The sequence below is a fragment of the Rattus rattus genome, chromosome 4, assembly GCF_011064425.1.
Source record: "Rattus rattus isolate New Zealand chromosome 4, Rrattus_CSIRO_v1, whole genome shotgun sequence".
Lineage (NCBI taxonomy): Eukaryota > Metazoa > Chordata > Mammalia > Rodentia > Muridae > Rattus > Rattus rattus.
In genome coordinates, this window is record NC_046157.1 from 159286667 (window position 1) to 159303555 (window position 16889).

Consider the following 16889-nt stretch of genomic DNA (forward strand, 5'->3'; position numbering starts at 1 on the left):
CGTTTGTGTGTCTGTGTCTGTGTATCTGTATGTCTGTGTGTCTGTGTGTCTGAGTGTGTGTCTGTGTGTCTGTATGTGTGTGTGTGTGTCTGTATGTCTGTGTGTGTGTGTGTGTGTGTGTGTTGTTGTGTCTGGCCATGTGTCTGTGTGTGTGTGTGTGTGTGTTTGTGTGTGTGTGTGTGTGTGTGTGTCTGTGCCTGTGTGTCTGTGTGTGTCTGTATGTCTGTGTGTCTGTGTGTGTGTCTGTCTGTGTGTCTGTGTCTGTGTGTGTGTCTGTGTGTGTGTGTCTGTGTGTCTCTGTGTGTGCGTGTGTCTGTGTGTGTATATCTGTGTGTGTGTGTGTCTGTCTGTCTGTGTGGTTGTGTGTCTCTGTGTGTCTCTATGTGTGTGGGTGTGTGTGTGTGCGTGTGTGTGTGTGTGTGTGTGTGTGTGTGTGCTAGTATGTTCATGAGTATGTGTAGAGACCAGAGGCCAAGTACTGGTGTCCTTCCTTGGATATTACCTACCTTGTCTTTTGAGACAAGGTCTTCTTGGTCTGGAGCTCGCCAGTAGACTAGGCTGGCTAGACATCAAGGCAGGGAACTTCCTGTGTCCCTTCCCTTCCTAGTATGAGTCTTGTAAGCATGGGTACCACACCTAACTTTTTTAAACATGGGTTCTGAGAATAGAATGCTGGTCCTCATGCTTACCCAGCAAGCATCTACCCAACTGAGCTGTTGCTCTCCAGCCTGGAAGTCGCCACCTTTATGTCCCTCTCTGTCCTTCCCAGTCTGAGTCTCCCCGCCTGCTCTCTTTTCCCTATGTAACTCTGATTAAGTGTCATTTCCAGGACACAGGTGGCTCTCAGATGCCTCAGGACCCTAGTGCTTACCGACTGGAGCTTCCTTCCTCTGTCACCTCTTGGACAACTGTTGGTCATCTTTCTGGTTTTTTGCGGGCACTCCCCAGTGACCTCTTCAGGCTCCAACGGCTTGGGGCATGCCCTCCCTCCCTGAGTCCCCACCATACTGTTCTTGCCAGAGTCTAGTACAGAGACTTGCTAAGTGGGTTCCAGGAATCCACCTGTACTTACTGATTACAGCACCACACCCAGCCTCTAAGGATTGAACTTGGGCTCTCGTGCTTGCACAGAAGACATTTTCCAACTAAGCCATCTCCCCAGCCCCTAGAACAATGTTTTATGTGAGTAAATGTCTAACTACCTTTTAGTTTCAAATAATTTAAGCCATGCACATTTGTAGGGGACCGACCCGAAGAGTCTCCTTCCCATTGCTTCCCATCCTCTGAAGCCCTGCCCACACCCTTTGTGAGCCCCTGGCTTCTGAGGCCTCCTTGGTCCTACCCCACATCCTTGTTTATGGCAACTGAGTGTTCTTCCTTAAGCCCACTCTACTTTTGGAGCAGATCCACATCTGTGCCCAGAAATCCAGGCAAGAGCATCTTGAAGCTGGCTGGGGTCCAGAACTAAACCCAGATCCAAACCAAAGCAAACTTCACATGTTGATCATACTGAGGGCAGGTGCTTTACCCAGAAAGCTCTGAAGGAGTCGGAGACCTTGTGGCTAGGACCTTGGCCTCCTGTCCAGACATCCTGCCTCCAAAGGCCTTTCCTGGATCTTCCTGGCTGGAGCAGCTCAGCCATCTTTCGTCAGCTGCTCTGGGTACATCTTGTACCGGATTTGTCCCTACCTGACATTCTCTTGTGACTTGCTCTGTTCCCAATGGCAGCCTCCCTTCCTCGGTCTGTTGGAAGCACCATCCATCCTGCCTAGTGAGGCTTGGGCACCAGGCACAGGGTCAATCTCAGGGGCTGGCTAGGCCTGGCTCTGACCCTGGATAGTCCAACCCAATAGAGCACACAAGGCAGTATCAACCAGAGGGAGAACGGATGTGGTATTGGGAAGCAGAGTTTGGAAGCCTGAAGCTCTGACAGGTGGGCCTCTGGGGCTAACCATTTTGATGGAAAGTCAGCTCGGCTCTCGAAGCAGACAGGAACGAGAGCAGGGCATGGGGGCTGTGTGGCATTGGACCTCACAACTTCGGCACCCTTTCCTATCAGGGCCACCATAGCCACTGCCCATTACTGCAAAGACCCTGAGCCTCAGGGGAGAGTGACAGTCGACCAAAGGGACCCAAATGAAAATTTCCTTGGCTCAGAGGGTCTCCCAGTCCCCTCCCCCAGCACTTCATCATCATTTCAAGTGATTGGAGCTGAAGGGGATTGTTAGATAATTAAAGCTGAGCCACTAATTGTCCCTTTCAGGAAAGGGAGCCTGCAGAGGGGAGGGGACATGGAATCTAAGGTGGCTATGTCTGGCTCTGGCCCTGGGTGGGGCTTTCTAGAATGTCCGAGTGTGTCCAGGGCAGGCAGAGACCTGGTAGAATGGATGGAGAACCAGAACAGAGCTCAGGGCTCAAGGAGGCACCTGTGTCATACCATGAATGTCCATGCCTAGCTCTATGCTCTGCACCCACCCATCCAGACGTAGACTGGAACAGGGCTTAGCATGGCATCTCATTTACAGCATCCTCCGTAAACAAGAGGCAGGATTCCGGGACCCCCCCCCCCAGGTTCCAGGCTGACCCCCAAGCATAGAACTTTGGTGGTAAATTCCTGCCCAGCCTTCATCCATTGCTGGCCCCTGAAGCGGGCACTCTGGCCTCACAGAGTTAGCCAGCAACTAGGTCCATCAGTTTAGAATCCCGGTCACATCTGCGACTCCCAACAGACTGGTTCCAAAGTCCCTCCTGGAAAGATAGCCCAGGACCTCTGACACTGTTGCCAAAGGAAGTTCCCGTTGTCTATTGCTGTCTAACAAAGCTGCCCCAAACAGTCATTAGAGCACAGCTGGACACCTTCACAGTCTCTTTGCTCCTGGCCCAGGTGTGGCTGACTATATTTTGTGCTCAGTGTTCCACTAGACTTAGATCAAGGTGTCAGCCTCGACTGTCACTCTCCCCTGAGGCTCAGGGTCTTTCCCTATGCTCGCTGGTGGAGCAGAATTCTCTTCCTTTTAGCTAGATGCCTCAGGTTTCTGCCTCAGGCTTGCTGTCCACTGAGGGATGCTAGGGACACCTGCATTTCTTATCAGCATCTCTAAAGCCAATAACAGGGCTTTAGAGCTAATCTGAACATCTACCGGATCACACTGAACAACCAAGAGAATATTCTGCTGTAAAGTGCTCATGTCTAGGTCAATTCATACTAACAATATCCCCCATTTTGAGGTCTACTCATTGGAATCCTTGAGTCTTCAAAACCTTTTCACAGTAGTATCCAGACATGTGATTGAGTTACAGGATCCTAGAGGCCTATAATCTTGATGACCCTGTCAAATCCTGCCACAGGATGAGTCAAAGGTCAAAGCTAACGCTAACACATGAGCATCAAGCACTGACCTAACCTGGTTACATTGTTTGGCTTTTGTTTGTTTGTCAACTTTGAAGACACTGGGATCATCTGGGAAGAAAGGACTTCAACTGAGAAAATGTGTCCCTTGGATTGAAGTCTGTGGGACATTTCCCTGATTAATGACTACCATGGGAGGGTCCAGGCCATTGTGGGTGGTGCTATCTCTGGGTGGGTGGTTCTGGGTTCTATAAGAAAGCAGAGTGAGCAAGTCATGGGAGCAAGCCAACAAGCTGCATTCCTCCATGGTCTCTGTTTCAGTTCCTGCTTCCAGGTTCCTGCTTGAGTTCCTGCCCTGATGTCCCATCCCGAAGGACTGTAAGCTGAAACAAGCCCTTTCTTCCCCAAGTTGCTTTTGGTCGTGGTGTTTATCACAGTAGCAGAAGCCTAACTCTGAACTCTAAGGCTAAGTTTATCTTCTTCAGTTCCCAGAATGATTCCAAGAGTGAGCACCATGATTCCCCTATTTTACAGAGAATACAACCAAGATACCATGAATTCCACAAAGCCACCCAGCCGATCTGTAGCCTAGTCAAGATGCGAGAGTTGCCCAGGGTCTAATCTAGGCTTTGCTGTGTGTTCTTTGGAAAACCGTGTAACTACTCTGTTCAATGAAAATCCTAAAATACTCTCCATAGACAAGTAAGTCAGATTTCATGCTGACATGATAGAAGACCAGCGAATTGGCCCAGCCCTTCCAAAGTCATTGGCATGTGACTGCTGGACCCGCAGCTGTAATACCTGATGAGGCAAATGGAACCCGTCCCTGATGCCCATCCAGCTACAGCCAGTCTGACCCCGCAACCCAATGACAATGCCCCCAGCAACAAGGCTGAGAGGTCTCCCAGCATCAAGAACCCCAGGATGAATGGCCAGGAACTGCTGTTCACGAGTGCAGGCTGGCCTCTGGACACCTGAGTGGGGCTTGAAGCCCTCTCTCCTCTCTGCAAAGCAGTTCTGGGGAGAGAGGTGAGATGCAGAGGAAGCAATGGCCACCTGCTCCCTCCCCCATGAGAAAAGCTGTCAGTCACCCCCACGGTCACCTCCCCCACTTCCCACCCCCGCCACCACGCTTGAGCTGTCTCCCTCAGTAATGGGCTTAATCATAACATGCATTAGCTAGGGCCTGCTGCCTGCAATTACCACTTCAATCAGCCACCCACCACCCGCCACCCCCCAGCCTCAGGCCACCCATGGGGACATCCCAGCAGTACACCCCGCCTCCCTGAAAATGTAGCTTAGGAGCCCCAGACTGTGCAGATGGACAGCGATGTGACCCCTGCAGCAGAGCCTTGGGGTGGGGCTGGCCAGCGGGCAGAGAGCCACATCTCAGGGCTCCAGGCAATTATTTTAAAAGCCCGTTGAGGGAAATGTGCTGCCTGCCCGGTGCAGTGTTGTCTTCCTGAGGTTATGTTGACCCAGGTAGCTGACAGGCTGCTAGCACACAGTATGTTCATGTGCTGGTCACAGCACACAGGCACCAGCTGGCACCAGGACGTCAGGAACACATATACATGGTACCCACCTGGACCTCAAAGAGTTGGCTACTCGCTGTCTCTAAGATGTAGGCACAAAGCCTGCCCTTGGTTTTGGGGGCTCTTCCTATGCAGTCTCTTGCACTCTTTAGACCTAACCTCCTAGCGCCCACTCCCTCCTAGGGAACAGAGGTGCTGAATCGGACTGGAAGACTTCCCATGACATCCAGCCTCTGAGCTGGATGGGAACTGGAGAGAAGGGCAGAAGGCGGGCCTGGTGGGGGGAGTGGAGGGGGTGCTGTTGTGCTGTGATTCTCTCTAATTGCTGTTTTGCTGAGAGGTAATTAAAATGCCTTTTTATTTCACACGTCAGAGCCCTTGCCAGGCTGCGGAGAGGGCACAGGGGGGAGCCAGGAGGCAATAGAGAGCTAGGCACATGCAGGAGTCAGAGGGTGAAGTACTGAGCCTGACCAGCCTGCCAGGAGACCTCGGTCTGGCCCGTGGTCCAGCCTGTGAGCACCTGAGTGTTGTCCAGATCACAGCCTGTGGAGCCAACAAAGGCCATGATAATGAACACAGCACCAACCCTGGGAGTCTCCTCCACGCAGGTGTTTGCTGGCTGTTCAACTTGCAAAAAACAACTACTCCTGTGGAGATACCACCAGTATCCCAGGAGAGAGGAAGAGAGAGCCAGGAACCCCTCCCTGGCTTCTTAATCCCTAGCAGGACAGGATCTGAACTGAACAGACTCTAAACCCAAAAACATCGGATCAACCCATCCAGCCACATACCTGTCCCCTCCTAGAGTTCCACAGCCTTACCCTGACTCTCTCGGAGCCCCGAGGGAAAGGGCACAGATTTGAGGTGCATGACAATACCTGCAGTCAGGCATCAATCCATACACATCCCTCTAGACTGTGGTTACCTGTGGACAGACCCCTGGAGCAGATTAGTCACGACTTGCACTGGCCATAATCAGACAAGCCTAGCCATTTACCCAGCCAGAGTCAGGCTAGAAAGCAGAAGGTCCCCTGCCTTCTCCTAGGATGGCTGGAGATGGTGGATTAATAGCACATAGGCTTCAGTGGCAGGGGTGGAGGAGGCAGACCCAAGGCCAACTGAACCCCACCTCTGTTTCTTGTACTGCTCCACCCCACTTCCTATCTGCCGATTCTCTTCTTTCAATGTGGCCTGGTATAGCGTCACTCCATCCGTACCTTCACCCCCTTCTCCACCACCATCAGTACCCCCATCAGTACCCCATCATTACCATCAGTATTCCCATCAGTACTCCCATCCGTACCCCCATCAGTACCCCCCCCAGTACCCCCATCAGTACCCCCACCAGTACCCCCACCAGTACCCCCATCAGTACCCCCACCAGTACCCCCATCAGTACCCCCACAAGTACCCCCATTAGTACCCCCACCAGTACCCCCATCAGTACCCCCACCAGTACCCCCATCAGTACCCCCACCAGTACCCCCACCAGTACCACCATCAGTACCACCATCAGCTCATCTACTATCCTCGTCTTTGTAGAATTCATCATCATCTCTACCACGGGCATCAACATCCTGTCATCGCCATCCCATCACCAGTGCTAGCAACGCCGCCATCACCATCAGGACCCACCCGGTACCTAGCACTATCTAATCTCATCGACTTCTCAGAGTGAGACCTCTGTGATCTAATTTCTCAGGTGGACAGACCAAGCCTTGCAACCGAGGAGCTTACCTAAAGCCTCCAAGGCAGGATTTGAGTCTGAACTGCTTGACCCCAGTTCAAAGTTATAATTGCTACACAGCACCACTGTCGGTCCAGAGGCCGTGTCAAAGGGAAAGAAACAGAGCGGTCCATTAGGGCTACTTAGGAAGCAGCAGAGACGGAGGTGTGCCCAGTACTTAGTTCAGTTTCCTTAGCAGACAGCCTCTTGTCACTCTAATAAATGCTTAATAGCCTTGCTCCCAGTCCTCCCCTGGCTGGCTTCACCAGAGCTACAGGGGAGGAATAAGAAAAGCCACTGAGAGTCAAGCTAAGGGAGTGGAGGGATGGCTCAGTGGTTAAGAGCCCTTGTTGCTCTTCCAGAGGACCCGGGTTCAATCCTCAGCAACCACATGGTGGCTCCCAGCCATCCAACACCCTCTTCTGATCTCCGCAAGTCCCAGGCAAGCACATGGCTCAAATACATCCAGACAAAACATCCATACCCATAAAATTAAAATATTTTAAAAGAAATATGTAAGCTGAACGCCAGGGTTTTGTTTTGGAGTTTGTTTGTTTTAGAAATGCACCCATGCAGAAGCCAGAGGCTGGAGTCACGTCACGTGCCTTCCCCAATTGCTTGCTGTGCTATTTTTTGTTATATGTATTTTATATGTATGGGAGTCCTACATGCATGTATATGTATGCACAGTAGACTTGCTGGGTGCCAGTGGAGGTTGAAGGAATGCATTAGATTCCCTGGAACTGGAGAAACCACCATGTGGGTACCAGGAACAGAACCCAGGTCCTCTGCAAGAGCAACCAGTGCTCTTCAAGCACTGAGCCATCTCTCCAGCCCCTCCAACTTATCTTTTGAGACAGACTCTCTCCCTCTTTGGTGCTGGGATTTACAGGCACGCACTGCTGAGCCTGTTTTTGCTTTTGTTTTGAACATGGGTTCTAGAGAACTGGATGAGGGGGGCGTCCCTGTGTTTACACAGCATGCAGTTTAACACATGAGTCATTTTCCCAGTCCTGAATTCCAGTTTTTGTCTCCAGTACAATGGAAGGCAGACAGCCCCATTTTGTGAGCCATGATCAGCTCTAGGAGGTAGCGATAACCAGTGGTGGCCACTCTGAGGTTGAACCGTGTCCAGTTGGGATCGCCGTAACAAACACAGTAGGCCTGGGATACGTGTTGGGAAGGCTGGGAGTATGTATGGGTCAGGGAGCTGACATGGTCAGGTTCTGCTGAGGACCTGTTCCTTTTTGTAGAAGGCAATCTTCCTGCTCCATCCCCACATGGTAGAGAGCAGGGAAGTAAGGCAAACCCATTCATGTCCCATCATTAGGGATCCTCTCTCAGATCTGATTGCTCCCCAGCAAGACCATCAGTGCTGTGGTTTCAGACTATCAGGTGGGAGGGAGTGCTTTCAGCCAGTTCATACAGACAGTGAGGTCAGTGGGTACACGACAGCCCAGCCAGGCAACAGCCAAGGACACAGGGTAGATAACAGCCAAGAGAAAACTCCTTTCTTCCCAGCCTGCCAACCTTCTCTCCTCAGCCTCACCTGTCCCTGGGTCCCATTGACCCTGGTGTATTTGTCACTTAGGGAGGCTAGGGAGAGCAGTCACATCTTCAGCGTCTCATCATGTCCTTTGTGGTATGTTTTGTTTTTTGGACGTACTGGAATGGGCGTGTTTGGGATACTTGAGGGATAGTAGAGGAAGGATCAGGGATCCTGAGGCCCATCCGCAGGTACTCCCCTCCTAAATCCAAGGATGACAACCTGCACCTCCTCCTGTCCATCACGGCAGCTCTGTGGTCTAGAGGTAAGTGATCCAGCAATGGAGGGAAGATGCTGGGGACCCCCTGGGTCTCTGCAGAGGACAGGGGATGCCTCTATCTTGTGCAGCAGCATGGGCTCTGGGCAGGAAGGGTCTCAATTTGTGTCCCCCGGACGGAAAGAATGAGTAGAAACCTTAGGAGTAAAGCCCTCCTCGGGTGGGTTGTAACCCCCCAATCAAGGGAGCTCTCCATCACTGGAGAAACTGACTGACATCTCAGATGAGATGAGAATGTTCTAGTTGAAATCTCAGCACCAGCATTCACTAGCTGTGTACAGGATACTTGGCCTCCGTGAGGCTTGTTGTCTTTATCTGAAAAATGGGGGCGATAAGACCTCCCCTGATTTGCTGAGATCCGGAGGACGGTACTGTCCAGGAAAGCAAAGAAGAGCCGTTGATGAAGGCTGGGCAATGGCCCAGTGTGGGTGCTGTGTCTAGAAAGTTCCTCCTCCCAAGAGACCAGCTTCAGAGCAAGGTTAAAGAGCTTGGGAAAACAGCTCAGGGTGCATTTGGGGGACGGTGAAGTCTACAGAAACCAATGGAATCTGAGAGTAGGAAAGGTGTCCTCTGCCAACACTTGCTGAGCTGGAGCTCTCCCTGTCTCTCAGCCTTAGCATCCTCATCAGTTACGAGGGAATCCCAGCAGGGCCAACCTCTGAGGGAATTGTAGGATTCACACAAGGCAATGCAATGAAAGCTCTCGGCAGTAAGTCAGGCACACCGAGGCAGGGACACACACACACACACACACACACACACACACACACACACACACACACACACACGAGTGCGCCCATATGCACACCTGGCTGGCTTCCCTGAAGAAGCCCTGGTACCCCCCACCACCCTTAGCATCCACCCCTGGATGCTACAGCAGTCATGCTCACGGCTGTCAATGTTCCCTGCCAGCTAATGGACCAATTTTTTAGCATTACGGAGATTTGGCCAATTTGGCGGCCCTGACAGAAAGGCTCACAGAGTGAACAGTTGCCTGAGGGTAGGGTGGGGTGGGAGAGCTGAGGAGGATGGGAAGAGAAGGGGCTGCAGGCACTCCCCCACCTCTCTGCCTGCTCCAGCCTGGAGCCTCACGGTCCAGCCAGGGGAGGTGGAGCTGTTGGGGAGATTACAGAGATAATTACCCCCACTTACAGGCCCCTCCTGTGCTGAGCACTTTGCATATATTTTCCTCTTTTAATCCTCCATAACCCTATGAGGCCATTCCTATTATTTTTTTCCATCCTTCCTGATGTGGAACTTAGGCACGAGGTGCTGTGCTCGTTCAAGGTCATGCGGCCAGAAAGTGACAGGAGTCGAGAGGAAGAGTTGAGGTTTAAAGTCAGGTCTTCTCACTGTCACCATGCTCCATCGTGACTATAGATCGAGAATCAGGCCAGACACCCTTCAGCCATCTGCCCACCCCATCACCCATCACCCAAGGGTCTCAACCCCGAGTCACCATGTTCTAAGGGCTCTGTAGCTGGGGATCCCCTATGTGCCACCAAGGGGTCCCGATTTCCTTTTTCCATCTGGCTGAAGGTGTGCCCTCACATCTCAAAAAAAATTCCTCAAGCCAGCATACTGCAGGGAGAGGGCACTGATGCCTTAGCCTGGGCTTCTCTCTCCTGTCCAGGCTGGGCAGCATCCCTAACAATCTATGGCTTCCCAGGGCTGGTCCTAAGCAGTGCTAAGCTGCACTCTACCTCAAGCCCTGGGCTCATATAAGAGCAGGGAGGCTGCGTTGCCAGGGGAGAGGGGGAGGGGGCTGCAGAGGGGGAGGGGAGAAGCCGCCACAGGCAGTGGGGAGGGGGCTGCTGGGCTCTGTGCATTAAGCGATCAGAGAGCACAATATTTCATTGCCGGCAATCGCAGCCAAGACATCAACTGCTTGGGGAGAGCAGCCTTAAAAGCCTTTTGATTTTATTTCTTCCACTTCATTTTTTTTTCTTCCCTTTCCTTGCTAGTGTCCTTGACAAGGCTCCCATCCCCCTCTCCTGCCCCTTCCCCAACCTGGGCTCTAATGCTCCTTAGAGTCTGGCTGAGAAAAGCTGAGCTTCCTCCTTGAGGCTTTTGCAAAGCTAAGCACCTCCAAGAGCTCTAGCCCAGTAAGACTCGAGGCTTGCATGTGGCTGGGAAGACGCCTTGGCATACTTGTGTATGCCCCCCCCTTTACAGGTATAGGTCTGTGTACACGTGTGTGCATGCCTTGATGGAGAGAGAGAGAGAGAGAGAGAGAGAGAGAGAGAGAGAGAGAGAGCCCTCACCCTCGGGTAACCAGCATGTGCCCACAGAAAACACTACCCTAAATAAGTAGAGATAATGGAGCGGGTGGTGGTATGGGTTGAGTGGGGACTACCGCAAATTCAATGACTCGGGGTGGTGAAGAGTGGAGAAACCCTTAGGCGTCAGTCCAGATGGACCCAATCATGAACCCACTGTAGATTCCAGAGACCCTGAGACCTAGACTTGTGCAGGAAACAAGTACTGGCTCCTTACAGAGTGATGCATACGGGCCTTCTATCTAGGTCGCTGCGGGACACTGAGCCGGCCGCCCGTGACGTCAGCCTTGGGCTGTGACGTCACTGCCCCGCCCCCGCCGCTCTCTTTTTCCCTCCTCCCGCAGGGTGCTTCATCTCCACCTAATGGCAGGCGACGCAGAATTGCACATCTGTCTTGTCGGGAATTAGTTAATTGAATCAGGCGGCCCGAGCTGCCGCAGCGACCTCGGGCCTGGCCCCTGGGAGGGGGGCTGGGCAAGGTGGGGGGGAGGCTCAGACTGGAGGGCCGCTCAGGGGGCTCACCTAGGCTGGTGCGGGAGACGCAGTGATGTGTGAATGTAGGTCAATGTCCCACTCAACCTTCCCTTCCCCCTGCACCGTGAGGACCTGGGACCAGGGGCCCCCAAGGGCTGGTTAAAAACCAGGCTCCAAGAACCAGGGCTGGAGACACAAAACTGTGCCCCTGCCAGAGCACCCACTGCTGACACACCTCTGCAGGAGCCATTCTTGTTGACACCATTTCGCTCCTCCCCCAAAGGGCAGAGAAGCCAAAAAGCACAGCTAATTTCCCAATCTGGGAAGTGCGTTATCTTTCCCTCCCCTATGACCACCTCCAGCCAACCTCAGAGAATTCATCCCTAAGCATTGGGGTCGGGTAATTGCCCCTCTGCCTGAATTGGTCTCGGCTGCTGTTCATAACTGTATGAACTGATCTTAAGAGCCAGAGAGCCTGAGTGGCATGGGACAAACCAGGGTTGCTTCTTTGAAGAGGCTCCAGCACCCAGGGGCTCCTGCCCATACTTCAGCTCATTCCACCAGGGTCTAGGGCTTACCAGCTGGTCCTCTTTTGTTCAGTCCCCACCTTTGGGTACCCTTTACCATTTCAGATTCTTAGCTAAATGATTGATCCTTGAGCAATAGCCTCCCGTTTCACAGATGGGAAAGCAGAGGTTCGCTGGGGATTTAGCTCAGTGGTAGAGCGCTTGCCTAGGAAGCGCAAGGCCCTGGGTTCGGTCCCCAGCTCCGGAAAAAAAAAAAAAAGAAAGAAAGAAAGGGAAAGCAGAGGTTCAAGGAGGGTAAGTGGCTGACCAAAGACCTCGACAGCTACAATCTGCCCTGGCCTGGATTTGAACTCAAATGCTCTGGCCTTTAATGTCAGTCACTCTGCTGCTCTGCCTCCCCCTCTAAGGACCACTTTGTTGCTAGGAGACAGCAAACTGGTGGTTACTATGGGAACTAGGCTGATGGGGAAGGTGGAAAGAGTTGGTGTCCAGACAGCAACAGAAAGGCTCCAGGTGGACTTCCTGGCTTCTTCCCCACTCCTCACATGGAGGCAAACTTGGGCTTTCAGCTCTGGGCTCTGGGCCCTAGTTCCTGGGGGTGCAGGGAGCAGGTTCTAAGCAGTGAGATAAAAAGGACGCATAGTTGCACTGGACAGTGTGTTGCAGACTAAGAACCCTACGTGAGGGGTTGGGGATTTAGCTCAGTGGTAGAGCGCTGCCTAGGAAGCGCAAGGCCCTGGGTTCGATCCCCAGCTCCAAAAAAAAAAAAAAAAAAAAAAAAAAAAAAAAAAAGAACCCTACGTGAGGATGTGAACCCTCAGATGCAGCAGGATGGTAAGACAGACCGGGTGAGCGGAGCCTCACACTTCTGCTTCCATGACTGGTTTTGGCCAGTGGTATAGACAGCACCCTTTCCTCAGGAAGCAAGAGCAGGACTACAGTGGGGTAAAGCCACTGAGAAGGCTCTAGAGTTGTGTAAAATGGTGGCACCCTAGGGCCGCTCCCTCAGTGTTGGAAACTGACAAAGGTACAAAGTACTAAGCCTGATAGGTAGACTTTGCTGTGTGACCCTAGCCAAGTCACACAGCCTCTCTGAGCCTGTGAAAAGGGGGCATAGTCACAGTATCCATCACATAGCATTGCAAAGATTGCAGGAATGAATCCCAAGCTTCAAACAGAGCTGGCGGGCTCTAAGGACCATCAGCATTAGTTACATTTTTATCTTAGATGCTCACCAAGCCACAGAAGTCCAAACCACTTTAGACCCGGCTTGTTATCTCTTCTCTTCCTCAGAAGCACAGGCCTGTAGGCCTCACCCCTTGCTGGGCATTGGAGGAACTGAAACAGAGCTATATCTGTCCCCAGGCCCTCCTACCGAAGCTGGCGCCACAGTTTGGGGACCCAGAGCACGGAGGCTGAGGCCGGAGGAGTGAGGGGGCAGGGGCGGGCTGCAACTAAATTTGCTCATCTAGCCTGTCAGTCCCTTAATCTGGTCCCAGAGGAACAGCGCAGAGGCTTCACTCTGGATGACAAACGAGGGGGGGAGAGGCCTGCCCTGCCTGGACGCTCGGTGAGTAATGGCTTTGCATTAAGATATTAGGCCGGCCAGGGTTGGTGGGGACGTGCTCCTGCCTCTGCAAAACAGGGAATCGCTCTGAAAAGGAAACCTGGAAAAGACTGGGCACTGAGAGAGCTGTGGACTGGGGGAGGGTCGCAAGGGACCTGGGGAAGGGAAGGAGGTGGTAAAAGACACGGAAGGAGGAACACTGTGACAGAAACAGAGCCCCATAGAAGGGGAGGTATACAGACCAGACTTGCAGACAGGGGAGGACACCTCTGGAGAACACCCCCAGAGGCAGGGCATCAGTGGCTGGCCCTTTGATGTCCCTCTTAGTTCTGAAAGGACAGTGGCTAAGCCTGGAAGTCCTAACAGAGGTGGCCTTGCTGTCAGGCCCTGTTCCCATGAGCTGTGCCTAGGGCAGGCACCCTGTGATCTGTCCTCAGTAGACACTGCTGCCTGTAGCTGATCCCAGAGGGACTGGCTGGGGAAGAGACTCTCAGGGAGGAGATGGACCTGGGCAGGGAGAAGGTTTGAAGTCAGTGGGGCACAGACAGAGGCTATCAGAACAAAAGGGAAGCACTGGACTCCAGAGAAGTCCAGGGGTAATGCCCTCTCTCTGCTTTGCAACCCCCCCCCCGCATCCTGAGCCTGCCTTCCCCACTGGTGTTCCATCCCTGTGCTGTGACTCAAGCAGGGTGTGTGACAGTCTTGCTGGGCCTTCTTCAGGGCCCTAGATCTGAGAGTCTAGTGATTGTGCCTTGGTTTTAGGAACTCCGTTTATGGGATGCCTAGAATAGGCAGGTTCAATAAACTTCATAAGTGAATGCTAATTTTATCCCCCTGCCCCCAAGGTCCTACAGTGTCTGTATAACCAATGTGAACCCCGGAGCAAGTCTCAGCAAGTATCATTTCTCTCCTCAGAGGAGTCTCCTAGTGGTTCCCGTCCAGACCTGGGAAAGTATCCAACTCTCTGTGCCTCAATATACTGGTCTGTTAAATGGGCCTCCTAGGAAACTCAGTGAAGTAAGCAATACAAATAAATGCCTTATGAGGTCACAGAGGTCACCCAGAATCCCAACCCTCTGCTTTGATGCCCTCAGTCTGTTCTCTACACTTGCCAAAGCACATTCTTGCAGGAGAGCCAAAGCTATGAGCCTCCCTGAGTGGGGATGGTCAAGCAGAACTAAAAAGGCCATGGTGGGTTGGAGGGAGTGAGGGGTGAGGGGGGAGGAAGGGTGAAGTAGGGGAAAGAAGGGAGGCGGTGCTTATCCTTTCCTTGATCTAGGATAGAGCGAAGGCCTAGGGGCCAGCTACCACCACTAATCCAAACTGCCTGTTGCTCCAACTCAGCTTTCTGGGTGCAACCTATTTGGTGCAGTCCTCTGACGTCACAGACTCACAACCCTTAAGCCCTGTTGAACAAGGCACCGTGCCAGGATACAGCTCAGTGGGCAGAGTGGTTGCCAGCATGCTCAAAGCCCTGGATTTTCCATCCCCAACTGCTCCTAAACTAATTGTGGTGGCACATAACCGTTATCCTCCATACTCCCCGAGACAGAGGAAACACAGAAAATGTGTCCAACTACTCAGGAAGCTGGCCCTGCAGAGCTACACTTGATCCGGAAGAAGGTGATTTGGGGACAGAGGTCCAGTGTTGGGGTACTGGAGTGCAGAAAAGCAGTCCCAGATCTCAAAACAGAGATGCCCCTTCTGCTGCATAGGTCTGAAGGAGTCTCCTGAAGGGGAGGTGTCATAGAAGGAGGGGCTTCTGAACCACACCCCACGTTCTCCTGCTCTAAACCTCTTGGGTTTATCCTGGGTCCTTTGACAGTTCTGTACCTTGAGGCGTCACTACCCAGAATTTCCCGGCCCTCATGAGGCCTGCATCTCTCGCAACGAGCCACCAGGAGGCGCCCCGCGCCTACAAATCCTCCTCAGGGCCGCCTACGTGAGGAAGGTCTGTGACTTGGGGATCAAAACCTCTGAACAACCCAGGGTCCCTGCGCCCCTCATGGGGATCATTTCCTGATCATTTCCTTCTCCTCCCCAGTGTTTCCCTGACCGCAGCCAGGCTTCCACAGCTGAGCGGGCTACAGTGTGGCCAAGGTCCCGCCACTGAGCCTGCCACCAATGCTTCTCCGGCTCCCACCAAGGCCAAGTTTCCGCTCTTTTCCTGAGTCCCCACCTGCGAACGTCTCTGACTCATTGCAAGCACAGCGACCATTGCTGGTCAGGGTCTGGTTTGGTCTGTTCTCATCACGGCCACAGCTCCTTAGTCTCAGTCCATCCCAGGTTTCTATGCAGCAAATGTTATGGCTGCTTTGTTCAGACCCATCCTGTGCGTTAACGCTTAGGCCTGGGTCACCGGGGCGGGAGATCAGAGCCTGAAGAGAACAGTCACTGCCCACCGGGGCTTCTCCTGGCTTCCTTAATCGTGGGTAGAGGCTCCACTTGGAAACCACCAGCGGCAAACAGCTCCTGGATTTTTTTAATTACATTTTTAGTTATGTTTTGTTTGTTTGTTGTCTGTAAACTTATGTCACATCAAGTGTGTGCAGGTCCGAGGACGACTTGCAGGTGTCAATTCTTCCCTTCAACCATGTGGGTCTCTGGGATTGAACGCTGGCCCTTAGGCTTAGACACAGTTACCCACTCAGTCATTTATCCAGCCTTCAAAAGTATAGTATTTTTAAATACTTGTAAGCTGGAGATGGTGGGACAGATGTACAGTCCTGCTATTTGCTGTCTGAGATGGTGCCTGTGTAGCCAGCACCTTCATGGGGGTTTTGCATAGGGAACATTGTTGATCTCTCAACAGCCCAGTGACAGAGGTCTGGGCTTGACTCCATTGAAAAGATGTGGAGACTGAGGCTGGAGGGACCTTAAGTGATTTGCTGATGAGCTGAACAGCTGACCAGGTCCTCCATGCCCCCTTACCTCCTCCTGAGACCTTCTCTTTATAACCCCCTCCCACACATAGGCACTCAGGACCCCAGTAGCCAGGAGATCTATTCCAGCTCCCAGCTCAGAGTAGGTTCCTCTGCATCTTCGATGGTGAGCTAGGCTGGGGCTGGCTTTAGTTGTAGGGCCAGATCCCCCCTGTACAGTGGCCCTGGAGAGAATCACACTGACCCTAGCGGTTGGAAGCACAGTTGCTAGATCCCCTTCCCGGAGGCCCTGCATCTGCTGGCTCTGTGCCTGGAATGTCACTCTGTTCCCAGGGGCTCCTCATGGCGGCTGCCAGCCTCCCTCCCTGTCTCCCATTAATCATGTGTGCAGGATTTATATTCTCCAGCAATTTATTTCAGTAAATGCAATCTGGGTGTGCCTGCAGGTGGGCAGGATGCTCCACTGCTGCCGGAGTCACGCAGCCTGGCTTTATTGTCAGGGTAATGGGCATGACTCAAAAGCCAGCACCCTCAAGGAAGATGCCAGGCCTAGCCAGGCCCTGGAGCAGAACACCGGGGACCCAGGGACCAGCCCTCCCCAACATGGACTTGACAACCCCAAGGGTCCTGCTCCGTCATCTTTTCTCAGAAGACTTAAGAATTGGGGGTAGGAAGGAGACTGCAGTCTCAATCCTCGACTTGACAGTTCAAGGTCCAGATTGGGGAG